Source organism: Balaenoptera borealis, assembly GCF_965194805.1.
Source record: "Balaenoptera borealis genome assembly, chromosome: 8".
NCBI classification, from domain to species: Eukaryota; Metazoa; Chordata; class Mammalia; order Artiodactyla; family Balaenopteridae; genus Balaenoptera; species Balaenoptera borealis.
Genome location: NC_138865.1, coordinates 86,643,190 through 86,670,783, shown reverse-complemented (window position 1 = coordinate 86,670,783; position 27,594 = coordinate 86,643,190). Strand labels below are relative to the sequence as shown.

The following is a 27,594-nucleotide window of genomic DNA, read 5'->3' as shown; positions in this document are numbered from 1 at the left end:
ACATCATAAAACGACTAGAGTCACACAGCTACTGGTGTCCATCCAGTGAGCAACGATTCAGGGCTGGTAGAGCTGTGATTCTCTTGATCTTTCTACTTTTTCTTACAAGATGGGCGCCCCAGTTCTACTCATCATGTCTGTCTAGACATTATGTCTCCTTTGTGTCACACATTGCATTGCCACTGCTTGCTATAAAGTAATCGGGAAAGTGAGTACAGGGCAGGGAGCAGGTAAGGGAGAAGAGGGATGGGAATGATGTTAGGTTATCCAACCCACAGTGCCACATCAACCCCAGACATGGAAACGTGTCACCTTCATCTGAACAACATGGCTGCAAGTTTCTGCATGGCTGCCTCTTTTGTAACAAAATTGGAGTGCACTTACCATAAGAAGGCTAATAAGATGCTGGATGGCAAACATGAGAAATAACCACTAACTCCATGTCCTGTTTTTAATTCTGAAAAAGTCTTTTCTTTCTGTGAGAAGCTAGAAGAAACTCTCATGACCTCTTGCTGGTAATTGCCAAATTCTGTAGAAATTTGAGTAATTTTCTTATTGGATCTCTCTTTTGCATTTGATGCTGTTGGTTTCTCCCCTTTCTGCAACTCATTACTTCATTAAAACTCTGTTTCCTTGCTTCTGTGACACTGAGCTCTTTTGGTTGTCCTTGAACCCTTCTGACCATATGATTTATGCATTTGAGAGGCCCTTCTTCCTCACCCTGCCCCCTACCATGGACCTGACTGCAGCCGAACACCTTTCTTATTCTGTCTGCTCCCTTCTTTTCATCAAGTTTCTTAACTTGACTGCTCAGTTCAGACATTTCATTCTTATTTCTATAATAAGGAAAATTAAGATTGTTAATCTTCCTGAGAGTAGAGATTTGGCCCATTCCCATAAGCTTTGTTATGTAGTGCTCTCCCTTTGGTAAATATCTAAATAGATTTTGCTTTCCTTGAATTTATTTTGTAATATGAATAATGCATATTCTGCTTTCTTTTTGTTTGGACTTGCCTGTTTTCTTTTCCTAAAGGTTATGTTTAATGTTTCTGCTCATTCATATGTTGCACACACTTGACTTAAACACACACACTTGACTTCCATCTAGCACACATATGGACCCTCTTTATTCTCTATGTTTATTAGTTTAAATGCCAGTGGCACACACCCAGGGATTTCTGAACTTGTAGCCCACTACTGAAAGCACTTTTGGATGCCCTTGATATACTTCGTGGAAGAGATATTGAGGGAGCTGAATCAGGCAGGGTTCTTTGGTTGCAAGCAACAGAAATCAGCTCTGGCTAACTTAAGAAAAAATGATATGGGCTAGCTCACAGAAGAAAAGGAAAGGCTGAAGAATTGAACTCACCCATCACCCACAGGGAATGTTTCCCATCACCCCCAGTGAAATACTCAAATTGATTAAACATAGTGCAAAACAGTATTTATTCCTTCCCCTGAGCCAGACACTGTTCGAGGCATCAGGTTGTCAGCGCAGAACATGATGGATATGACCCCTGCTTTTAAGACACGAATGTTTAGCATTGATCTAGACCCAAGGGTATGGCTCAACAGCCTCTTTTCCTGCCACTTTTCAACATACACCCTAAATCTCCAGCCATGCACTTCCTTGGTGCACCAGGTTCTTTAATGCTTCTGTAACTTTGATTATGCTTCTCCTTCTACCTGTCATGCCCTCTCCCACATCTTTACTTGGTGATCTTCTATTCAGTCTTCAAAAATCAAGCAAAATGTCACCACTATTGGGAGGTTAATAAATGACTCTCCCCTTTTCCCTGCTCAGTTCAGAACTATTTGAGATGTAGACAGAGGAACTGGCTGATTGAAAGTAAAATGTCATTTTTATTATTCATAAAGTCTAGGTTGGAGAACATGGCTTATGCTTGAGGCCAAATGACTTTGTTAATATTTGGCCCTGGAATTAGTCAGACTTTATTTCTTAATTTAAAAAATTTTATCTATTAAAAGTACTATTTCAAACATTATTTTAAAAATTTAGTTTTACCTTATTTTATCTATTAGTCATAGAAAAAAGCATTTGTTTAACCAATGATAATATTTTAGTGAGTACCATATATTGAATGTATTTTGCTGTTTTTAAAACTTTTAAAATAATTTGTGATATAGATGTTTGAAGGTCTATTCTCATTTCAGCTTTACTGGATGTTTGTTTTGAGGCTGTCCTAGCTATAAAAGATGCTTCACAGCGATATGTAGATCCAAGACTTTGATATGTATATCGAAACCTGATTTCCTCTTTCAATTTTACACTCCTACTGCTTTTCGTTGAAATTCAGCTAGTAAATTTCCATCTTCCTTTATGTTAATCAGTTTTTCCTGCAAACTATTTGCAAGATGTGGCATTACAATAATTCTAACAAATGAGTTTTTTTAAAAAAATGTTTCCTCTTCAATTTATTTTATTTATTTATTTATTTTTGGCTGTGTTGGGTCTTCGTTTCTGTGAGAGGGCTTTTTCTCCAGTTGCGGCAAGCAGGGGCCACTCTTCATCGCGATGCGCGGGCCTCTCACTATCGCGGCCTCTCCCGTTGCGGAGCACAGGCTCCAGACGCGCAGGCTCAGCAGTTGTGGCTCACGGGCCGAGTCGCTCCGCGGCATGTGGGATCCTCCCGGACCAGGGCCCGAACCCGTGTCCCCTACACTGGCAGGCAGACTCTCAACCACTGCGCCACCAGGGAAGCCCCTAACGAATGAGTTTTTAAAAACCCAGTGATGCTCTTTATCTTCAAGATTTTAAAGCTGGTTAACCATTCTTTTTCCATGTTCTATGTGTGTATATGTAAATTTTATAGGTGACTCTCATTGATTTTTACAATAAAATCATGTTATTATAGAAAATGTTTTTTCACAATCCTCTCTGCATTTACCTATTTAGTTTTTTCCCCAGCTTTATTGGGGTATAATTGAGATATAATAAACTGTACATATTTATAGTGTACAATCTGATAGTTTTGACATTCCTGTATACCTATGAAACCATCAACACAATAAAGGTAATGAACATATCCATCACCCATAAAAGTATCCCATACCCTTTTCTAATACACCTCCTGCACCTCTCCTCATTCAGCTCCCAGCAATCATTGATCTCCAGTAACACATGAGGTATAAAGGAACAGTTCAGAATATCTGCCAGGTCCATGTGGGCTTGTGCCAAACAAAAAGCCCTATCTGTGCTATTCCTTCCTCCAGACGCACCAGGCACAAGTCATAAGCCACTGCTTCTCTGTTTTCGGGGGTCCCTCCACTGGAATGCATGAAACCTGGGATAAGGAGGTTCCTTCCTCAGTAATCCCTGTGATGCTTTGCCCTCATCCTCATACAGAGTCCATAACTCTTCTGGACTCCCACTTTAAAAACACCTCTGTAAGAAGATGGAGGTAACATTACTCAGCAGAATTCCTGGAGGATTAGGAAAGGATTTGTTAAGACTGCTGTTAGACAAGCAGCTGGGAATAGGGTATTAGAAAAGTGGGTTTTTAGAAGGTGGTGGAATGTCAGAGATGGAGCTCTCAGAGACAGCTTAAAGTTACATTTTATGTGATATCATCCCACCTGCATTTACTCTATGATAATAAGTCTAATTAGATTTTTTTTATAGGTGTATTTATTTATTTTTGGCTGCGTTGGGTCTTCGTTGCTGCACACGGGCTTTCTCTAGTTGCGGTGAGCAGGGGCTACTCTTCATTGTGGTGCGCAGGCTTCTAGTTGCAGTGGCTTCTCTTGTTGCAGAGCACGGGCTCTAGGCACGCGGGCTCCAGTAGTTGTGGCATGCGGGCTCAGTAGTTGTGGCTCGCGGGCTCTAGAGCGCAGGTTCAGTAGTTGTGGCTCACGGGCTTAGTTGCTCCACGGCATGTGGGATCTTCCCGGACCAGGGTTCGAACCTGTGTCCCCTGCATTGGCAGGCGGATTCTTAACCACTGCACCACCAGGGAAGTCCTGAAACTTGTTTTCTTTATTACCCAGTTTGTGCACTTTTAGGTCTGTATTTTTCTAACTCAACTGCTGGATTTCCCTAAAGGAAATGTGATACTAGATAGGGATGACATAGTGAAATTGTAAAGAAAAGCACTCCAATTTAAAAGATAGGCTGTGCTCCAGCTAAGGGAGGCAACTGGATCTGTCCTGGGCTTCCCTGTGCTTCCAGCTACAGTGATTCCTGGGACTGGTTCAAGAAGAAATCCATTTCCTACAATCCTTCCACCTGCATGGTTCACTCTTACTGAGTTTCATGTTCTAAGGCCAGAGAAAAGAGTGGGGATGGAGGAAAGGAATGGGAGTGGAAGAAAGAGAGGAAGGTTTGGATTCTCAAACTCAAATATTGTCAGAGCAGGGAGGGACCTTAGATAACACTCTAGTCCAATTTTCAAAAATCCTTTATTATTTTTTACATTACAAAATTAGGATATACTTGTAACAGGTTGCTATAAATAGCAAATAGACCTTCCTTCCTCTCCTGCCTTCATTTACAGGTGAAGAAACAGCTCATAGAGTAAAGTGACTATGCAATGTCATCTAGTGAGGGTGCAGGGGAAGTTTTCACAGAGACAGACACTGAGATTGAGCTGGATTATTTCCAGTAGAAATGGAAGAGGCTGGAATGTTGAGGAGAAGTTTTCTTCAATTATCTCTTTTTATATCTGATAAGAGACTGGAAAGAAAAACAAAAAGACTAGGGCTGACTTTAAGTTATATATTGAGTGCTTATTACTATACTGTGCTCAGAGTTTTACATGCTATTTTACTTAAGTATTACCACTCCCCTGGGGAGGGGGTATAGTTATTCTCATATTAGAAATAAGGAAACTGGGGATCAAAGGGCTAATTAACTTGCCCAATGTCACACTACTAGAAATGTGGAGTAACTAGAACCCAGGTCTCTCTGACCCTCAAGTTTCAATCCCTTGTCACCTGTGTAAATTAAAAACAGGTGCCTCTGCCTCGGGGCACATGAAGCCCTGCACCAGAGCTCATGGACATGGGTACATCTGCTGTGCATCGGTCATGCATTGTGCTCCAAGCTCGTAGCCCTTAACCACTATGCAATAATGGTTTATCAAAAGAATGGTATTTTCATTATGATGTCTGTATTTTTTCCTCTTTTTTGTTAAAAAAATTTTAATTTGTATACAATTTTGAAAGCTTACTTTCCATTTACAATTATTACAAAATATTGGCTATATTCCCCGTGTTGTACAATACATCCTTGAGCCTATCTTACACCCAATACTTTGTACCTCCCATTCCCTCATCCTATGTTGCCCCTCCCCACCCCTCCCCATGGTCACGACTAGTTTGTTCTCCATATCTGTGAGTCTGCTTCTTTTCTGTTATATTCACTAGTTTGTTGTATTTTTTAGATTCCACATATAAGTGATATCATACAGTATTTTTCTTTCTCTGTCTTACTTCAGGATAAGCCTGCATTAATTCTGCAATTTCTCTCTTTCAATTTTTATTCTGAAGTGAGAGAATGGGAAATAGAGATACAGTACCTGTTGACATACTACAAGGAAGGGGAAGAGGGTCCTACTGCTCAAGACACAGTGGCACCATATCTTGGTCAGCACTGAAGAGAACCCTGGAGAACTGGGTTCTAGGGCTATCTTCCACCATAATCTAGCTATTTGACTTGGGTCTTAGTTTTCTCATATGTAGAGCGGTACAAAGACGGGATTGGACCAAATGAATTCTGAGGTTCCTTCCAGCTGTAAGGTCTATGTTTCCAAGAATAGATAGAGGTGTCCAGTGGGAAGATGTTTTAAAATCAGCTAGAAACCTAACAAGCAAAAAAGAAGAGTAGAAGACAAGTAGACTACAGAGATCATCTAATCCAGTATCTGAAACATTGAAAGGTGGTATCTAGTCTCTGTAGAAATGAGCCTTTGCCTCAATGAGATAAGCCATAACATTTATGGCCAGTTCTGACGGTTAGAATTCCTTATAACGAGTCCAGGTTGCTTTCTTAGTCCTAGCTATGCCATGGGGACCACAGAGCCCATTTCAAATACACTTCCTCTGGACTTCCCTGGCGGTCCAGTGGTTAAGACTCTGAGCTCCCAAAGAAGGGGGCACGGGTTTGATCCCTGGTCAGGGAACTAAGATCCCGCATGTTGCACGGCACGGCCAAAAATAAAACAGTCAAATACACTTCCCCAAGTTAGTGCTACAAATATTGGAAAAATAGTGTGTATACCTCCTCAGAGTTATCTCTTCTCCAGGTTAAATGTCCTCTGGACTGCCTTTCATCCCTCAAAGGATATGGTGTTAAGTCCCTTGACCCAGGCTCATTCATTCAACAAACATTAGTCAAGCATATTGCATGTGCCAGGTTCTGTGGAAGTGACTTAGAATACAGAAGGTGAATAAGATGCAGTCCCAGTACTCAAGGGGCTTAAATACGGGCCTGGTTCGTGGCACCCCAAAACAATTACATCAGTAACATCAAAGATCACTGATCACAGGTCACCATAACAAGTATAATAATAACTAAAAAGTTTGAAATATTATAAGAATTACCAGAACAGACACAAAGTGAGCTGTTGGGAAAATGGCGCCAATAGACTTGCTCAATGCACGGTTGCCACAAACCCTCAATTTGTAAAAAGCTCAGTATCTGCGAAGCACAATAAAGTGAAGTGCAATAAAACAAGGCATGCCTGTATTATCTAATGGGAATGACAGGCAAACAGAGAAGCTCCTAAACCATTGTACTGACCCTAGTAGAAAGTGTGCAAGTCTAGTGGGAGTCCAAGAGGAGATAGTCAATTCCACCCAGGAGGTCAGGAAGGTTCGTGGAGGAGGTGAGACTTCTGCCTCCATAGGTCCATGTATAAATAATTTTATCTTCCTCTTCATCTAAGGACTTTACCTCCTTCTGCCTTCTTTTCTTGGCATTTCTCTAACACATCCTTTTGGAGTGTTATGTTTCAGGAAAATTTTTAAAAATATATCCATCTAAAAAATATATATATATATATTCATCTGCCACCTTAGAAATGTTTTCATAAGAAAAAATCTAGCAGCTTGTGACAAGAATGACTATTTCAGCACATAAAGTCTGAGATAATTTCACCAGCTCCCATTCTTCTGACAGTCCATCCAACCTGGCTTCCTGTCTTTCATCATTCTTGTCTTTTTCTACCTCTCTCTTTCAGTCTTTCTCTCACTCTCTCTTTCAAGGCATTTTTATATTCTCATAGTTATTCCTCACAACACAGCTTTTTAAAATAAATTCAAAGGGGTTAAGTGACTTGGTAGAGGGCACAAGCTGGGAAGTGGCAGAAGCAGGATTTGAGCCTATCTCTTCTGATAAATATTCACATTCAATTACAGGAAATAGGTCACAAGGTTTTTACCTAACCCTTTGCTAATCCAAGAGTGCATATCTGAAAATCATAATCATTTCCATGACACACCAAAACTCAGACCTAACTCTCCCATCTAGTTGCCCTCTAACCTTCCTGAATAAAGTATCCTCTCCTAACTGCTTTTAACCTGTTTCTACTAAATGTACATATATCCAACCATTCAATCATCACTTTCACATTAAAAACTCATCTTCTCACAATGTCCTGAGCAGGTAAATTTGTAAAAATACTTTATCTTATCTTAGAGGGATGCAGCACGATATGATAAACACCATGTTTCCTAAACTTCAGTAATTTGTATACTTCTTTCATGATTTTTATCACATTCTGTTACCAGTTGCATGCCTTTTAAAAAATATTTTAATTTTAATTCATTCACCTTTCAACTTAAATTTTAAAGTAAACTTTAGATTACTATCTAATATCCCTATCCATAAAATCAAAGTTTAGTGTGCTTTTTGTGTTTCCTAAACATTAAAATAAAGGCATAACTATTAGTATCCTTAAATGTTTGTCCTGAACTACTTAAAATAATCTCAGGAGTACGTTGGTAAAACCAGGGCTGTTGCATGCAAAAGTCTAATGGTGCCATTTGCATCATGGTCACATCAGAGCTGTTCAGGGCACAGCCTGTGGATGTACATGTTAACCCTGAGTAAACCTTGGGAACTTTAAAAATAGTGGAAAATAAAGAGAGTATTTAGTGGGAGCCTATAAACCTGTGCTCTAGCTGTGGCAGTGCCACTGATTTGCTGTGTGACTGGAGGCAATCTTTCCACCTCTCTGGACTCCAGCTTCCAGATCTGAAAAATAAGGGGGTTGGATTGGAGGAGCTATAAAGTCCCCTTTTAGTTGCTATAATCCTTCTTTCGAGTAGCTCTAGTCATTTTGGATATAATTCTGAGGCTTTTCGTAGCTTTTAATCCCAGAGGAAAGCCTTGCTATTATTGTAATTCAGTCAAATCAGTACTTAGATACTGAGGAAAAGAATTTTCTTTGTCCTTTGCTCAGGAGGTAAGATCAGGTAAGTCTTCCAAGATGGGATTCATGTTGGGCAAGAGGGCAGCTCCAGGCAAAACTGTGGGTTTGATGTTATTGTACAGAATCAGATGCTATCACTATGGTTGTAGATATTGCTATTTTTGAACGTTTTCCCCTCTTGACTAGACAGTAAACTCTTTGAAGGCAAGGGCTGAAATCCTCATAGGGCATTAATGCAGTAGGATCTCAATAAATGTTTGAATATGGGAACAGAAGGGAAAGGAGAGGAAGGAGAAGGGAAAATGGGAGGGAAAGAAGGGAAAGGAAGGAGATGGGACTGAGGGCTTCCCCTTTTATTCCTTAGAGTAAGCTAAATTATTTTGGTTCATCACAGGAGTGACACCTAGATGTGAAGGGTATTTTTTAACTATTCCTGCTCCCTGTCTTAATTTTCAAGAATGCATTATTTCATATAGTGGAAATATCATGTAGGATGTTTTTCTAATCCTTCACTATAGTTAAGACTATTTTGAGATTTCCCTTATGTGTCTTTGACCTATTATTCATAAATGCACCCTATTTAAATGATTTAAATGCAATGCTAATGATTATATATTTCCATTAATTCATTCATTTATTCTAAAAATACTTTCGAACCCCTACTATGTGTCAGGAACCATGCTAGATATTGTTGAAAATATGATGATGAATACGATATGGTTCATGACTTCAAAGTTTTCATAGGCTATTTTGGGAGACAGGTAAATTAGAACAGACCCTTGACATTTGTGAACTACTATTCATTGTTTCAACTCTTCAATTCACAAACAGCCTCAAAGATCCATGACATGAATTTAATTGTATTGAGAATAATTATACTGATATTATGGGCTGTTGAAAGGATTAACTGAGATAATGCATTTTTAAACACCTAGGATGCATTTATTTTTTTTAAATAAATTTACTTATTTATTCTTGGCTGCACTGGGTCTTCATTGCTGCGTGCGGGCTTTCTCTAGTTGCGGCGAGCGGGGGCTACTCTTCATTGTGGTGCGCGGGCTTCTCATTGCGGTGGCTTCTCTTGTTGTGAAACACAGGCTCTAGGTGCGTGGGTTTCAGTGGTTGTGGCACATGGGCTCAGTAGTTGTGGCTCGCATCTAGAGCAAAGGCTCAGTAGTTGTAGCGCATGGGCTTAGCTGCTCCGCGTCATGTCGGATCTTCCCGGACCGGGGCTCGAACCCGTGTCTCCTGCATTGGCAGGTGGGTTCTTAACCACTACACCACCAGGGAAGCCCCCTAGGATGTATTTAAATCAAGAGCACTGTAAAAATCTTGTACAAGGGGACTCATGTGGCTAGCCAAGCCAAACACAGGGTGAGTAACTGGGATGGGTTGCAAGGAGGAGGGACTATGGGCAGAATATCCATTCTCCAGTTTGGGGGAGAGATAACATGTATACATATAACCAATAAAAACATGGAAATATGGTAGAACATGAAAAAATATATGAAATCAATTGTAGGAATTGTAAAACATAAGTCACAGTCCAACTTCTTATGTGGCACTATTTTTAAAAATCACAAAGTATTTATCAAGATTGAAAAGAAGGGGTTTCCCTGGTGGCGCAGTGGTTAAGAATCTGCCTGCCAACGTAGGGGACACAGGTTCAAGCCCTGATCCGGGAAGATCCCACATGCCACGGAGCGACTAAGCCCGTGCGCCACAACTACTGAGCCTGCACTCTAGAGCCCTCGAGCCACAACTACTGAAGCCCACGCACCTAGAGCCCATGTTCCACAGCAAGAGAAGCCACCACAATGAGAAGCCCGCGCACCACAACGAAGAGTAGCCCCTGCTCTCCACAACTAGAGAAAGCCCGCGTGCAGCAACAAAGACCCAACGCAGCCAAAAATAAGTAAATTAATTAAATAAATTTTTTTAAAAAAGGATTGAAAAGAAGAAGCATGAGCACACTGGTGTAAATCCAGTGAAGATCATTCCTCCTGCCATCTCCACCTAGATAAAGTTCTGCTTCCCTGTCTGCACAAATATAGTTGTTCATATCAATACTTACACAGCTTTGCATCACTTAGAACACAAATTTATGACTCATCGTATCTATCAATCTTTGTTAACTCTGATGACATTATTTGAAATTGTCAAAAGAAAACTTTTTTTTTTCCTCCCTGGCCTCCTTTCATCAAAAATGTTCTGAGCAGCCTCTGTTCTCTGTCCATTTGTCTCTCTCTTTCAGCTCTTACTGTTTTTTTTCCTGCTGTTGCTTCTTCCTTACCTCATCAGAATTGTTTGGTGAGGTTGGTCAGATAGAATTAGTGTCTCAGGACTTCCCTGGTGGCACAGTGGTTAAGAATCTGCCTACAAATGCAGGGGACACGGGTTGGAGCCCCAGTCCGGGAAGATACCACATGCTGCGGAACAACTGAGTCCGTGTGCTACACCTACTGAGCCTGCACTCTAGAGTCCGCGAGCCACAACTACTGAGCCTGAGCGCCACAACTACTGAAGCCGGCGCACCTGGAGCCTGTGCTCCGCAACAAGAGAAGCCACCGCAATGAAGAGTAGCCCCCGCTCTCCACTAGAGAAAGCCCGTGCACAGTAACGAAGACCCAATGCAGCCAAAAATTAAAAAAAAAATTTTTAAGAAAAAAAAAAAAATTAGTGTCTCAGAGACTGGAGAAAGCAACTGTGTCCTAGTGTGTTTGAAGGTTCAGGACCTTGGACAGCAACACAAGTGCCCTCCCCATTTAAACACTCATCATACTCTGCCTATACAGTCAATAATGAGCAGGAATCATAAATGTGTGTGTCAGGGACCTGTCATAAGACTCAATTTGATAAGTGTTATCCTAACAGAATAAACAAAGTGCTGTAGGAGACTCAAAGAGGGAGAGATTTAACCTTTTTAAAGAATCTGGGAAAGTTTCATATAGAAGGTGATACCATACTGGGACCTCAGAGAATAACAGTCATAGTATACAGCTGTTTGAGCTAAAATACATCTCAGTTTTATACAAGTTTAGTTTTAAAAAGAAGTTTTGCTTAGTGTATCAGGAGTAGAAATGGCTACATACAACAGAAAACCTAAACAAATAACTTAAAAAACAAGGTAGAAGTTTGTAAAAAAGTCCACAGACAGTCAATATAGAGCTAATATGGAGACTTCACAGTCATTAGAAACCCAAGATCCTTATGTCTTTCTCTTCCACTATCCTTAGTGGATTCCTTTCTGAAGGGCAACTCATGATCCAAGATGGCAGCTCAAACTTCAGCCCTTCCATCTATATTCTAAGCAGAAATAAGAAGAGGGCAATAATGGTACCTCTATTATCTAAGTGAGCCTCTTTTAAGGAGATGTCCTGGAAGTTCACCCTACAACTTCCATTCACATCTCACTGGTCATCCCTAGCTACAAGAGAGATTGGGCAGGGGCTTCCCTGGTGGTGCAGTGGTTAAGAATCCACCTGCCAGTGCAGGGGACATGGGTTCGAGCCCTGGTCTGGGAAGATCCCACATGCCGCGGAGCAACTAAGCCCGTGCACCACAACTACTGAGCCTGCGCTCTAGAGCCCGCGAGCCACAACTACTGGAGCCCGTGTGCCACAAGTACTGAAGCCTGCACGCCTACAGCCTGTGCTCTGCAACAAGAGAAGCCACCGCAATGAGAAGCCGTCGACAACTAGAGAAAGCCCACGCACAGTAATGGAAGACCCAACACAGCCAATAAATAAATAAATAAATAAGAGATTGGGCAATGTAATATTTTGGGGTGGACACATTAAAGCCCATAACAAAATCAGAATTTTGTCAGTAAGAGAGAAGAGGAGAATAAATATTAGATAGGCAATCTGCAGTCTCTGCCACATTTAGTAAACCCCATAAGTGACCTTGGGGGTCATGTTCCCTGTATCCCAGAGCCTAGCACAGTAAATGAAAATATACATGAATAAACTGCATTTTGGGACAATTGTGAGGTCTCTAATTCCTCATGGAGGGTTCACCTCACTGCACTCTTTTTTTTTTTTTTTAGAAGGTGTTTTTTGTTTTTTGTTTTTTGTTTTTAATTTATTTTATTTTATTATTTTATTTTATTTTATTTTTGGCTGTGTTGGGTCTTCATTGCTGCACGCGGGCTTTCTCTAGTTGCGGTGAGCGGGGGCTACTATTCGTTGCGGTGCACAGGCTTCTCATTGCGGTGGCTTCTCTTATTGTGGAGCACGGGCTCTAGGGTGCGCGGGCTTCAGTAGTTGTGGCACGCGGGCTTCAGTAGTTGTGGCACGCGGGCTCAGTAGTTGTGGCGCACGGGCTTAGTTGCTCCGCGGCATGTGGGATCTTCCTGGACCAGGGCTCGAACCCGTGTCCCCTGCATTGGCAGGCGGATTCGTAACCACTGCGCCACCAGGGAAGGCCTCACTGCACTCTTATTTCCCAGAATTTCTACTCACTGATCCTTGTTCCCCTCTGAAGTCACCCTGAGCAGATCTGCCTTTTTCTTACAGGGCAAACATTTAGATATCTGGAGACACTTCTCATGCCCTGTCCTCTTCCCCCAGATCTTTACTTTTCCAGGACCATGACCTCCACCCTCTCAGCCATTTCTCATAAGACATGACTCCTGGGTTCTCCCTTTCAATTTGGTTTTATGGCAGTTTTGTTCCAGCCTGAAGCCAGGAATGAATGAATCCATTTCAACCATGGGCAGGACTTACTTTCAGGTACTGTCTGGTCTCCAAACTGACTAAAATAAGGCCTTATAAATTATTTTATTAAATTTCCCTGCAATTAAGCCTCTTACAAAATAGATGGGGAAAAAAGGGAGACACATGCAAAGTAAAACACCATCCCGAAAGCTGTTACTTGATATTCACAAAATATGACCTCCCCTGTGTTTTATATGAATAGCTCCTGGCATAGTAGAGATTTGCCTTTTGGTTCCATCTCCAGGTACTGCTTCCCTGCTTCCCTTGGGAGTTGATCATGCGGGTCATGTACCCCTATCTCTCTTCTCTTCAAAGCCTTGGGTCTCTCTGATTGAAACACTATTCATACACTGCACCATGGGGCTCGCACTCTCTACCCTGAAGAATCAGTGGGAGCTTTTCTAGAAGATACAGCCTCTAACCCAAGGCCTCAAATTTGCCTGATCTCCCATTAAACGTCCCACCCACCTTTGGGTCCAGCCTATCTTTTTGCTTCTGCATTCCTGGATTAACTCTGCTTTCACATATTTTATGAATATATACACCCACTCATGTAACCACCACAGATCAAGACAGAATATTTATGGCTCCCTAGAAGGCTCCTTTGTACTTCCTTCCAGTCAATACCTACCCCTCAACAATTGCCACTATTCTGGTTAGTTTCTCCTGCTTTTGAACTTCAGATCAGTGGAATTAGCCTGTAGGTACTCTTTTTTGTCTGCTTCTCTCCTTCACCATTATGTCAGAGAGATCCATCCATGTCGCGTGTAGCAGTGTTTTGCTCTTTTCCATTGCTGTGTCGATTGTGGCAAGTGATTCAAATATTTCAGTTTGAGTCTAGTATGTGGCCAAGATTGAGAACTGTGGCTCTGAAGTCAGAAAAAACAGGGTTGGAATCCTATCTTCGTGACCTGGATTTGTTCCTGAAATGTCCATCAGCAGGTGCTCTTTGGGCTCGACTAGACATTTAGCCTCACTCAGTTACCATAGGCCTCATTTGGCATCAGATTAACTAACAAGGGGCCAAGATAAGAAACAGCATGCCAACAGGACAGCACCCGGTACTTCTCTTCAGCAGGAGTTCTTGTGGTAATCCAGCGGTTAGTCTGCTTTGGCTCCCCCGGCCCAAGGAGACAAAATCACACCAGTGAATGGGGCAACAGCCTTAGTTTAGAAATGCCCTGTCCCAAATAGGAATCAATACCTTGTGTCCCACAGGCATAGCTTTCAGGTTCTCTGTGGGAGATGAACCTAGTCTCAAGAGTCACTGTGCTTAGGGTGGCCCAGAGCCATGGCTTCTCACCAGGTACTTATATATCCTGGGCCAGATGCACTTTACCAATTAGGGGTTATTTTTACTATAAGCAATGCTGCCTACTACTATAGCTGATATTGCACCTTTATTACACTTCCAGGGAGACAGAGCTGTAAAGTTAGCCCAAATTTGTCCTAAGAGAAGGAGAATGTAAAATGCTCTATTCATACCCACTTCAGCTGACATGCTGACCTTTATAGAATAGTTAACCAACAAGGTTAGGTCTGAAAATGTCCCTGTTCCTTGAGTTAAAATCAGTATTTGGCACATGAAGATGCTTAATAAATGTTTGTCAATGAGCAAATTAATGATAAATAACAACAAAACTACTTGACTTCTACGTTATCTTGGGCAAGTCTTACTTTCTGTTACATCCCTGCTACCTCTTTTGTAAAATGGGAATAATAATAGTTCTTATCTCTATAAGATTGTTGTAAGGATTAAATCAGATAAAGTATGTAAAAGATATTATGAACAGCTACACTTGAACTTTATTATTATAGATGGTGAGAGGAAGCTTAGAGAGAGAAAGGGATTTGCACCAGGTCGCAAATGGTGGCAGAAATGCTCAGGTCTCCTGACTCCCAGCCCAGTGCCTGTCCGTAATAGCACATGGCTCCTTACCCAGTTAATGTGTAGAAAATCATAAATCTCAAACCAATTGGGATTTTTGTCCAGGAGAGAAAACGTTTGTGAAGGTCGACTTTGCACGGCAGACTCGTCACCCGTCCTTCACAGGATACAGTCCATTCAGGGTACTTCTCCTAGCATTCTGGGTGGAATCAAGATTTTTCTCAAGGGCATGAGAAAAAGTGAAAATTGTGTTCTTAGCTTGCTGCTGATTAGCAGACAAACGGCAAACAGAACCTCTAAGCATTCATTCTTGAAAGCTCTGGTTCCTTTTTCCTTTCCAGCAGCCACTGCAGGGAGAGGGATGTAAAAAGCAATATGATCAGAATGTAATGAAGGAACAAATCTCACTAGGAGTCAAATACCATTGTTTTTTTTTAAAAAAAAAAAAAGGCACCATGGCAGAAGCCCAAAAATCAGAGGCTTCCCCCAGTGTTCTCTGAATCCATTTTTTTAAAGCTGTTAAAAACACCCTTAAAATAAACCTGCCATCTTGTGAGGACAGGAAGAAGGTTGCCTGTCTTTCCACCACCATCTGCAGGGCTAGCTCAGCTTTAGGCTTCCTTGAGCCACACTCCCCCGCCTCCAGCCTGTTCTTTACAACATGTCAGGGTGGGGTTGATTATAGTCTTTTTCCCTAACTTAGCAAAATTTAGTTCCAGTTAAAATTTGAAGTGAACCAAGAAGAGACCATAGAGATTGTAATTCACTTCACAGTGCACTTTATTCTTGTAATTTCACTTTCTCTAATAAAGTTGACCCTGGAACAACGCGGGAGTTAGCGGTGCCCACCCACTGCACGGTTGAAAATCCCTCTGTAACTTACAGTCTGCGCTCCTCACCCGGGGTTCCTTCATACCCGGGGTTCCTTCATACCCCCAGTTACTGTATTTCATATCTGCGGTTCCACATTCATGGATTCAACTAACCGCAGATTCAACAGTGAATTTTATAGTATTTGAGAAAAAAATGCGCGTATAAGAAGATCCGTGCAGTTCAAACCTGTGTTGTTCAAATGTCAGCTGTAAGTTCTAACATTGTGCTTGATCCATTTGTATTTATCAGTCTGAGTTTGGCTCAGGTTAGTTTGTGAGTAGGTTCAGGGCTCAGGCTACGTCTAGCATTAGAGCTGGGTCTACTACTGGGGTCATGGCTCAGACTGTGGTTGGTGTCAGGGTTCACCGGGTAGCTGTGAGTAGGGCTCAGTCTGTGGTGGGCTATGAATGTAGTCTGTGATTAGGAAAGAGACCTGTCTGTGATCAGTATTAGGGCTTAGTCTGTACTGGAATCAGGTCTCAGCCTGCAGCAGAAATCAGATTTGTTTGTGGTGAGTGCTATAGCTGGGGTTATAGCAGGATAGGGCTCTCTTCCAGGAAAGAAGAGCAGGAAGCATTGATCAGGAGTAGGAAAAGTCCATTCAGGGGCTGTTAGATCAGAACACTGAGCAGATGGGGAACCAGAGAACCGAGGTGTGGCAGGGCGGATCAAGATTGAGTTGCGACCCCCATCAAAATGGCTTAAATTAAAAAGACTTACAGTATCAAGTGTGGGTGAGAATGCGGAGCATCTGAAACTTTCTTGTATTACGGGTAGGAGTATAAATGGTACAACAATAGTGAACAACTGTTTGGCAGTATATATAAAGCTAAGTGTGCATATACCCTGTGGTTCAGCACTTCCACTCCTGGAATGAACAAACAACTGTTACATACAACATGGATAAGTCTCACAATACAGCGTTAAGCAAAAGAAGACAGACACCAAAGAGTAGATATTTTATGAGTCCATTTATGTGAAGTTCAAAAACAGGCAGAATTAATCTACGGCGGCTAGGAGCCAGGATAGGGGTTATATTTAGAGGGTGGTATGTGCAGGAGGGGCCTGAAGGAGCCTTCTGGAAAGATGGTATGGTATATATTTTGAACTGGATGGTGATTACACAGGTGAACATACATAAAAATTCACTGAGATGAACATTTGTACACTTTACCACATGTAAGTTATATCTCAATGTGAAAAAAAGAAACAATACAGAAGTGTGGTTGGTTAAAGACTAGCTGGGGAGTTAACTCCACGGTCCTGACTTTTCTGCCATGACAATTGTGATGTTACTGCCATGGTTTGTTGAGCCTGGGGGGTGGGCCTGAGGGGTTTTGGGGATGAGAGGGTGCAGCCCTTGAAGCAACCGCATTGGGCAATAATGTAGTATAAAAAGCCACAGACTTGGAGTCAGAAGTCCTGAGTTTGGATCTTAGCACTCTGCTTAGTATCTAATCCAGTGGGAAGCACTCGTGTGTTGTAATCGGTCATGAGGTGAGTTACAAATTATTCATCAGTAATTATAAATCACTGAAGCTTTTAGGAATTTTCTCCCAATTTACTTGAATTCATAATACATGCACTTGGTTAAAAACAAATTAAATCTTATAAAAGAGTATACAGTGAAAGGTCCGTTTTCCTCTCATCCTTGAGTCCGAACACCAGTCCCCCATTCTCTCTCTTGAGAGGCAACCATTGTCATCAGCTTCTTATTAAATACCCTTCCAGAGATATTCTATGCATGTTCATGAATGATTTCCTTGAAGAACATCAGAGCAGTTTCAAGGTATGCATATAATAATGTTGCTTGCACACGGAATGCTTTATTTTCAAAACTGAATAAGGTTTTCATTATAAAAATAATACATGATTATTTACAAATCGTGTAAAGTAAAAGTGAATGCTCCCTCCATCCACTCTGCCACGTCTCACTCCTCAATTCCAGGGTTAACCACTATGAACGGTTTCCTATGTGGCCTTTCTGACAGCTTTATGCATGTGTAAACATACATAGAATATTACTATAAATAGTAAATTTGCAGTCTGATTTATTTTCATCAACAGTATATCAAAGATATAGTTCCACATGAATTGCATATAGCTCTTCATGCCTTTCTTAAAAGCTGTGTAACATCAAATACTTTGCAAAGGGAGAGAAAGAGATGAAGATATGGCAGGAATTACACTGGGGTGTGTGTCCACCTGAAAGCATCATCTCTCAAAATGTTCCAGAAGAAAAAATGTTGAAAGCAGCTGATTTACTCCATTTGGGTCTCAGTTTCTCATCTGCGAAATGGAGACAATAATGAAAGCCCTGATTGCCTCACAAGACTGTCAAGAGGATTACACAGAAGGAGAACGAATGACAGAGTACTTCGAAAACTGAAAAGTGCTGTGCAGATGAGGGAGACAGTTATTCCTGGAAGGGAGAAGGAAGGGGCGGTAGTTCCAGGATCTAAAGTCTAACAACCACCACTAATAATAATTGCTTTTCCTGGCCTTCTTCGCCAAATGAACAGTTCACCTTTGCATAATAATTGTGAACATTTGTTGAGCTCTTACTTTGCCAGGCATTCTTCTAATATATATATACACACACATATATATGATATATATTATGAGATAGGTACTCTGATTATCTTCATTTGACTATGAGGCAATTAAGGCTGACATAGTTGCCAAGTGGCGGTCTTATTTCTGAACTGTGCCAAACTCTGTGCTATTCATTTTGGAGGCTTTTCCAGGCTTCAACTATGTGGTTGGCCTGAGACTTAGGCAGTTAGGGATTATGCACTGAAGAAAGAAGGGGTTCATTCCACTGGTACTAAAAAATAAAAAGCAACAAATGACTCAAAATCCTGGGTCTCATAGGTAGTCAGTCACACAGGTGGTCACACTGCTGCCTGCTCCGAGACCCTTCTTGACTCCCCTCTGCTAAGTAAAAGCCAAGCTCCTCAGCCTGGTGTTCCAAATCTTCCTTAGTTCAGTCAAATAACATTTCCAGGCCTTTGTTTTATACTACAGGAACTTCTAAACCCATCATTCATACCCTTCTGGGAACCTGTTAGAGGTTAAATTGTGTCCCCTTAGAAAACGTATGTTGAAGTCCAACCCCCCATACCTCAGAATGTGACCTTGTTTGGGAATAGCATCGTTGCAGATGTAATTCGTTATAATGAAGTCCTGCAGGAGTAGGGTGGACCCCTAATCCAATATGACCTATGTCCTTATGAGAAAATGACCACATGAAGAGACAATCAGGGAGAATGCCAATGTGACCATGAAGGCAGAGGTTGGAGTTATTGAGCTGCAAGCCAAGGAACGCCAAAGATTGCCAGTAAACCACCAGGGGCTAGGAAGAAGCAAGGAAGGATGCCCCTACAGGTTTTGAAGGGAGAGTGATCCATCCAATACCTTGATTTGGGACTTCTAGCCTCCAGAACCGGGAGACAATACATTTCTATTATTTTTAGCCGGCTGGTTTGCAATACTTTGTTACCACAGCCCCAGGAAACTAATGCAGAACCTCAGCCATTTAACCCCCTGATACTGCATCAGGCCAAGATGCATCAGGCCTTCTTTTTTCCTGTCCCATTCCTGTTCTCTCAGCCAGCCATAGCATCTTTGGCGTTTTGCTAGTACAACACAGACAATCACAGCCATGACATTCCCCATCTCTTCTGGCAGGCAACACACCAATGGTCTGTTTACTTCCCGACACACTCTGCGCAGGGCCGGTCAGGTCCCCTGCCCCCTGCCTCTTCCTGGCTCAGGGCCAGCCCAGCTCCTCTGGGGAGACAGTAGATTGAAGCCCCCTCCTACGTTGCCTAGGCGACAGTGCCTGAGTGCCCTGGAGTCAAGCAGCTGTGGCTACAGGGAAGGGAGGGACCAAGGGAAGGGGGAAGGGAGGGAGGAGGACTACGGGAAAGACCCAAGGAGAGTCCTTAAAAGTGGTTCTAGAACAAACCCAGAGGATGAAATTAAAACTGCCTCACCATAACCAGCCTTATAAGGCAAAGTGCAAGACTTGAGATGGAGAGGAAAGACTTTACTCAGAGGATTCTATACAGAGTTCAGCTCTGTGCATCTTTGAGTCCAAACCCTGTTGAAGCCCATGCTTTGAGACCTTTTGACAGCATGAGAGATCAAAAGATAAAATTCAGGCAAATGGGGACTGGCATTTTGCATACCAAGAGCAAGTCTTCTATAAACTGCCTTAAGGTGCACAGTAAATGAAGAGAAAGATGCCTGCGATTTTTAGTTCACCCTAAGTAATGCCTGCTGTGTGGAGGGAAACAGACAGGGCGGTGGTTAGTTGGGGAGGGAGTACAAGGAGGAACAAGAAGTTATACTTGCCCTCAAGGAGCACATTGTCCTTCCTTCAATAATTACTGCAGCAATGGACTTCTATAGTTGCATGCTGGAACATTCCAAGGCAATTTTTCTTAGTCCATGGGGTTAGGTAGGGCTTCAGCGGGGCATGGAACTCAGTCCTAATCAATCAGGTTAACACAGTGCCCTGGCCACAGATTGGTACAGAGGTGGGCACGTACCCAATCTTAGCCAATGATGAGTTGTGAGTCTTTTGCTAGGATTGCTGAGAGGAATACATGTTTTCTCTTCTGTGCTAGGAGCTGCCATCACCATCCTGCCACCACATGGAATCTTGCATGAAGCCAACATGGTGGCAAGCACAGCTGAGAGATGGAGGAAGATTGGGAACTGATGACATCATTTGAGCCCCTGAATGAAGCCAATACATTCTATGTTTCTCAACGTGGTTTCTGTTACTTCCAATTCAAAATGTTCAATAAAAGATAAGTTAGGGCTTCCCTGGTGGCGCGGTGGTTGAGAGTCTGCCTGCCAATGCGGGGGACACGGGTTCGAACCCTGGTCTGGGAAGATCCCACATGCCGCGGAGCAACTAGGCCCGTGAGCCACAACTACTGAGCCTGCGCGTCTGGAGCCTGTGCTCCGCAACAAGAGAGGCCGCAATAGTGAGAGGCCCGCGCACCGCGATGAAGAGTGGCCCCCACTTGCCGCAACTAGAGAAAGCCCTCGCACAGAAACGAAGACCCAACACAGCCAAAAATAAGTATAAATAAATAAATTAATTAATTAATTAAAATGCAATAAAATTAAAAAAAAAAAGATAAGTTAGAAACTCTTCTAACTGATTAACCAGATTAACCAATGCTTTTCATTGCCTATGTAAAATACACCGATTTATGCCCTTGTATACTGAACACTCACAGCCAATGGCTGCTTTCTGGTACTTTGTCCCCCAAACTGTTTATGTTAGTTGTATTTATTACTGCAATTATGTTAGTTAATTAAATATTAAGTAACTGCAGAAACACAAGTGCAAAAAGATAGACTTCCTGGTTCTATGAAAACTAAGTTAAACACTTTTGAAAGACTTGATATAAAGTATTTCAAAATTGCTTTGGGTTTAGATATGGATACACACATAGTTAAAAATGAAACAATAAAAATATGGATAGGTTTTACACTCATCTTTGGAAGGGTCTTTAGGTTCTTTTTCCCCTCTAAAGAGCCCAATGCTGGACATAGTGGATGATACATAGTGGATGAGAAAGAGACCATTAATTGTCTCATAAGAAGCCTTGCAGCTTTGACCTGGGACACTTGGAACATTTACTCTAGTGGGAGCCAGGCACTCTGTAAGAAGTCTATCTATCCTGAGACCATGGTACTTTTAGGAAGCCCAAGCTCGCCACATTGAGAGAAAAAGAGATGCCCCGTTAACTCCCAGCTATTCCAGCCATCTCAGCTTAGGGACCAGAAAAGTGAGTGAGGAAGCCATCTCGGATATCTATCCCAGTCGAGCTTTCAGATGACTCTAGCCCTAGCAAGAATCTGACTGCAACCTTATAAGAGATTCTGAGTGAGAAACACCCAGCTGAGCCCAGTTTTCCCTCAGAATCATGAGAAATAATAATAACTTATTAATAATACAGTTGGTTTGTTATATAGCAACAGATAACCAGTCTTTTGTGGATGAAAGGAAAGAGTTACAAGAAAAAGGAGGTGGCCTCTAATGTCAAATACCATCAAGAGATCATGGAGGATGAGAAAAGGCCATTGTGGTTAGCAACTGAGAAGTCATCATTGTCCTTTAAGCATTGCAGTTTCAATAGAATGGTGGGAGTAGCAGCCAAACTGGAAGTGTTCTAGGGCAAGTGAGTGGTACGAAATTGATAAAATGGTAGATTGGTCTTTTTTCTTTCTTTCTTTATTAATAGTTTAACATTCAGTGATGATCCTTGCCTGAATCAATTATCTTATTGGAGATTGCAAAATGGTGATTTTCTAATTCTATCAGTCCTTCTACATTTATTAGCTATATTCTTCTTTAAAGGAGAGTTTTCCCTCATCAATTGGGAATGAACCTAATTTCTTCAAAAAATCTCAGGTTAAATGCTTCATTCTTTCTCTTTAATTATCAATTTCCTGACAAAGAAGTTGGTGTCATAGTATTCCCATTGGTGCAAATGAGTTTTTTCTCCTTTCACTCGTTCTCTGAGTATCATTATGGATTCACATGTGGACTCATGTATCACATTTATTCAATGTGTTACAATCAATTACAGACCAAATTAGTCTTTAAAGAAGTAATGGAGGATAGCAAAATCTTCCAGAAAATTCCTGGAAGAATGCACTGGTTAAAGAAATACACACACACACACACACACACACACACACACTCTTATCCTTATCAGTAATCAAAAAATGAAAATCAAAACTATATAAAGGAGAAAAAACTATAAAATATTCAATTCTGCTACTGGATATATAACCCCCCCAAATTCTCACAGGTCACAATAAGGGGCATATATGAATATATTCACAGCAGTATTGTTTTTGGTTGTGGGGAGTTGGAGACAATGTGGGTGTCCATAACTGAAGAAGTCCTTGAGCAAAATGTGGTGGATGAGTACTATGCAGTAGTTAGAAGCAATGGACTAGATCTTAAAAACATGTTGCTGCAAGGAAGAAAAAAAGAAAAAATATATTTTATAATACTATCTACATAAGAAAAAAACACATGCATCTAAAACAATGGTACACATTTCAAATAAACACCTGCAGACAAAAGGATGTACACTAAACAGACTGGAATGTTTTCCTACAGTGAGAAAGGGGAACGAGGTTGGAAAATATGGATAAGAGAGAATAAAAAATAAATAAACCAATGTGAGAGGCTTTGCAAGTGAGGAATAGGATCGAGTTAATCCCCTCTATTTAAGTAAAAATAAATAAATGACTAAATAAATAAATTGCTACTACAATCATTCTGGAAAGTAAAATCTTTAAAAACATTGACCTAGCAATTCTACTTTTAGGAATCTAGCCTAAGCAAATAGAAACTAACACTTGTTAGTGTTGTAACAGTAAGGAAAATGGTCAGCCTGTGTTCCTTTGCCCTCACCCACACCCTGCAATATATAGCCCCAGGTGTTTCAGGGAAACCGCAGAGGTGTTTCACAGGTGTTTGTGATGTGCTTGTGAACAAGTGCAGTCACATGGTATTGGTACTTAAATTCATCATCTCCAGCTCCAGCCCCTTCCATTTGGCATTGCTATTTCCACTGCCTTTTCTGGGCATGGTTATGACTGTCACTGTCACTCATCTGGAGTCCTTCAGTTGCTAAGGTTGCAGAGTGTTATTCTGCAGCATAGCCAAGACTATCTTGCTCTTCTTTTGGTTTTACATATTAGAAGTCTATCATTGTGGGACTTCCCTGGTGGCGCAGTGGTTAAGAATCTGCCTGCCAATGCAGGGGACATAGGTTCAAGCCCTGGTCCAGGAAGATCCCAAGTGCTGTGGAGCAACTAAGCCTGTGTGCCACAACTACTGAGCCCGCGTGCTGCAACTACTGAAGTTCGTGCGCCTAGAGCCTGTGCTCCGAAACAAGAGAAGCCACCGCAATGAGAAGCCTGCACACGGCAACGAAGAGTAGCCCCCCCTCGCCACAACTAGAGAAAGCCCGCGCGAAGCAATGAAGACCCAATGCAGCCAAAAATAAATAAATAATAAAGTTAGAAGTCTATCATTGTTACAAGTTTTCAGGAAATAACTCTTTCAGTATTTTCTTACAATCTCCCTCCTTTACCAACACCCCCCCCCCCAAATTTTTGCAAACCATGCTGGAAGACAAATGCAAGTAATAGATATGCTGGGCTGAAAAGTGAAATGGGAAATGTAAATCAAACCCACAATGAGATACCACTTCACATCCATTAGGATGGCTAGGCTAATATAAAAAATAAAAAATGGAAAATAACAAGTGTTGATGAGGATGTAGAGAAATTGGAAACTTTGTGCATTGTCGATGGGAATGTAAAATTGTATAGCCACTGTGGAAAACATTTTGGTGGTTCCTCAAAAAGTTAAGCATAGAATTACCGTATGATGCAGCAATTCCACTCCAAGGTAGAATTCAACAGAATGGAAAGCAGAGACTCAAGTAATACTTGCATACCAATGTTCATAGCAATATTATTCACAACAGCCAAAGGTGAAAGCAACATAAATGCCCACTGATGGAGGAATGGATAGACAAAATGTGGTGTATACATACAATGGTGTATTATTCAGCTTTAAAAAATGAAATTCTGATACATGCTATAACATAGTTGAACCTTGAAAACATTATGCTAAGTGAAATAAGCCAAAGTCAAAAGGACAAATATTGTATGAGGTACTTAGAATAGGCAAATTCATAGAGACAGAAAGTAGAATGGAGGGAGGTACCAGGGACTGGGGGGAGGGGAGAGTGGGAGAATTATGTTTAATAGATACAGAGATTCTGTTTGGGATGATGAAAATATTCTGGAAATGTATGGTAGTGATGGTTGAATATTGTGAATGTAGTTGCTATGGACCGAATTATGCAACCCTACCCCCCCCCGCCCAATTCATATGTTGAGGTCCTAACCTCCCGATGTGATACGATTTGTAGATGGGGTCTTGGGGAGATTTTAGGTTTTGGGCTCATGAGGGTGGGGCCCTCAAGATGAGATTAGTGCCTTTATAAGAAGGGACACCAGAGAGTTTGCTCTCTTTCTCTCCCCACCATGTGAGGATACAGTGGGAAATCAGCATCTATGAGCTAGGAAGGGAGCTCTCACCAGAAACTGACCACATTGGCATCTTGATCTTGGACTTTCAGCCTCCAGAACTGTGAGAAAATAAATTTCGGTTGTTTAAACCACCAGCCTATGGTATTTTGTTATGGCAGCCCGAACTAAGATAGTAGCTAATGCCACTGAGTTGTATACCTGAAAATCGTTAAAATGATAAAGTTATGATATGTATTTTTTACCATAATAAAACAAAATGGAAACAAAAAGTGAAAAGGGCAATTCTGGTATCTTGCCTCTCCTTGTAAATCTGCCGGTGCCAATCTTAGAAAGACATTAGTAATTGTACAGTAGTGACTCTAGGCAACTCCCTCAGCCCTTCTGCCTTATATGAATGAGGTTAGTGAGGATTAGAGAAATAAACTGAATTAACCAGGATCATAGTTCTCTCTTCCCCATCCTGTATTCCCTACCTTCAGGAATGGCACCACTATCACCCAGTTGCCCAAACCAAAAATCTGTCATCTTTGATTCTCTCTCACCTCCCTCAACAGCTATGTCTTGGTGATTCTACTACCTTAATATCTATTCCTACCATCTCTGCCTCAGTTTGGGTCACTTTCATCCCTTGCCTATTATGATAGCTTTTTACCTGGTTTCATTACCTCTCTTCTTATTCCCTTCCAGTCTATTTTCTACAAAGCAGCCAGAGTCTTTCCAAAGTCTAATCTGATCATGTCACTCTCATTAAACCTTTCAATAGCTCCCTTTAGTTACTTGGGGTAAGTTCAAATGCCTCAACCCGGCACTCAAGACTCTTCATGGTCTTCTGGTCTCTTCTTAACTCTCCAGTCTGATCTCTCAGCTCACCACCCAGGCTGTGCTCCAGCCCTATTAAACATGTGGTTTCCTAAACACATCATGCTTGTCTCTCTTCCCGATCATTGCTGGAGGATGGAAATTTTCAGAGATAAAGGTCACAGGACACATGGATGTCATCCATTCTTTCTTTTGCATCCCTTAACTGTTAAGGTGAGGCGGCCCAGGGCCTGGCCTGGCCCTCTCCCTTGTTTCTTCCTGGCCTTCAAGGCAGCCTCAGTGGGCTTCTTTGGTTACTGGATCAAACTGCTTTCCTGCCCCTTTTCTTCTAGGGATGGTGGGCAAAACATGTGACCAAACTGAAGTTGTAAGAGCTGAAACCGGAGCTTGGGCTTTGGAGTGGAAATAGGCCTGATTTCATTCAAGGCTGTGAGACCTACCAAAAGAGTTAAGACTGCTATAGCTTACGGGCATTCTACAGTAGGCATTGGGAACCAAACCCAGCTAGTAATATGATGTTACCTGACTTCTCTGCGACCAGAAAGTCAAGGGTGGGATTCAGGAAATACTAGGTGCTTTGGCTGATTATAATCTTAATGTCTTCCCAGTCCACTTTCCCTCAGTCTGCTCCACCTGGTAAGCTCCTACTCATCCTTAAATTCTTAACTTCTAAGAATATATCTCACCAGCCTCCAAGGAGATTGTAAACTCTTTAAAGTCCTGTACTGTATCTCTATCAATGTATCCTAGTGTCTAGCATTGGTCACGATTGTATAAATGAAAAGATCATACACTTAGTTAAGTGTTAGGGTGTAATTTGAAATGTATGTTGCCGAAGATTCATCCCCACTTCTCTCATGCGGCCAGCCCACCACTGTAGCACCATGCCTTGTCAACTTGTAGCTCTCTCTCTACCTGCTCAGTCCCCAGTTGGTGGCTGCATGTTGGGAAAGGCTGAGCATAATACTTTATTGAAATGATCTATTCAGCAGTTTAACTGCACTCCTACCCCCACGGCTGTACTCAGAGGCACTCCTAGTACAGGACTGACTTTATTTTGCTCTCCTATGGCTTTGATTTGAGAGTCAGAGAAACATGAAAGGAAAATGGATTCAGTAACTAACATCACATCCAAGGAGAGGAGGGTGCAAGGGGGTCATGAATCTGCAGAGTTCTTCTCTCATAAGAAAACTGTCAGCACATCTCGAAAGCCTTTCTGCACCTCACAGTCCCTCCCTTTCTTGAGACTAGGCACAGCCGAGTTGGATGGTTTCCTGTCTTTTAGCAACAAGGGGGTTTAAAGTAAGAAAGAGGAAGATAAAGTCAGAGAAAGGGGCGAGGGATCAGGCTCGCTTCTGCTCATAATTCAAGATGGGTCTCTAGACTCAGAGAAGGCAGCGCATCTCCATCTGTTTCGTTTCTGCTTCTGCTACCCTCTCTGGGTCCACAGGGACTGATTTACCACTGAGACACAGCCCAAGAAGGGAAGGGAGAGTTTCTTTCCTAAGTGTCTGAAAAGGAAAAACTTTGAGGAAACAGCCAAGAGAGGGAGAGGAGAGGAGTCCGTGGCTCTAGAGTGGGGAGAGGTGGAGGAAGGAGGCCGAAGCGGCACAACCCGTGGAATGGGAGCCTGCGGGCGGGCGAGCCGGCGGGCAGCACCTACCCGGGCCAAGCCCCCGGCAAACTCGCGGGCGCCGACATCGGCGCCACAGGCAGCCGCGGCGGAGCCCCAGGCACAGCCGGGCCTGGGTGGCGCGAGGCCTTGCCCCGGAGGCCCGCGGCCTTACCCCGG

At 42.1% G+C, this 27,594-nt stretch overlaps 1 long non-coding RNA gene across 1 annotated transcript; it reads right to left on the bottom strand.

Moving 5' to 3' along the window:
* On the bottom strand, positions 1 to 27,405 carry LOC309633463. Its single transcript, XR_014247549.1, has 2 exons — positions 12,821 to 27,405; positions 1 to 12,412 (listed from the first exon to the last, which is right to left on the bottom strand). It is a non-coding gene; the product is annotated as an uncharacterized lncRNA (long non-coding RNA).
* Positions 27,406 to 27,594: the final 189 nt, after the last annotated feature.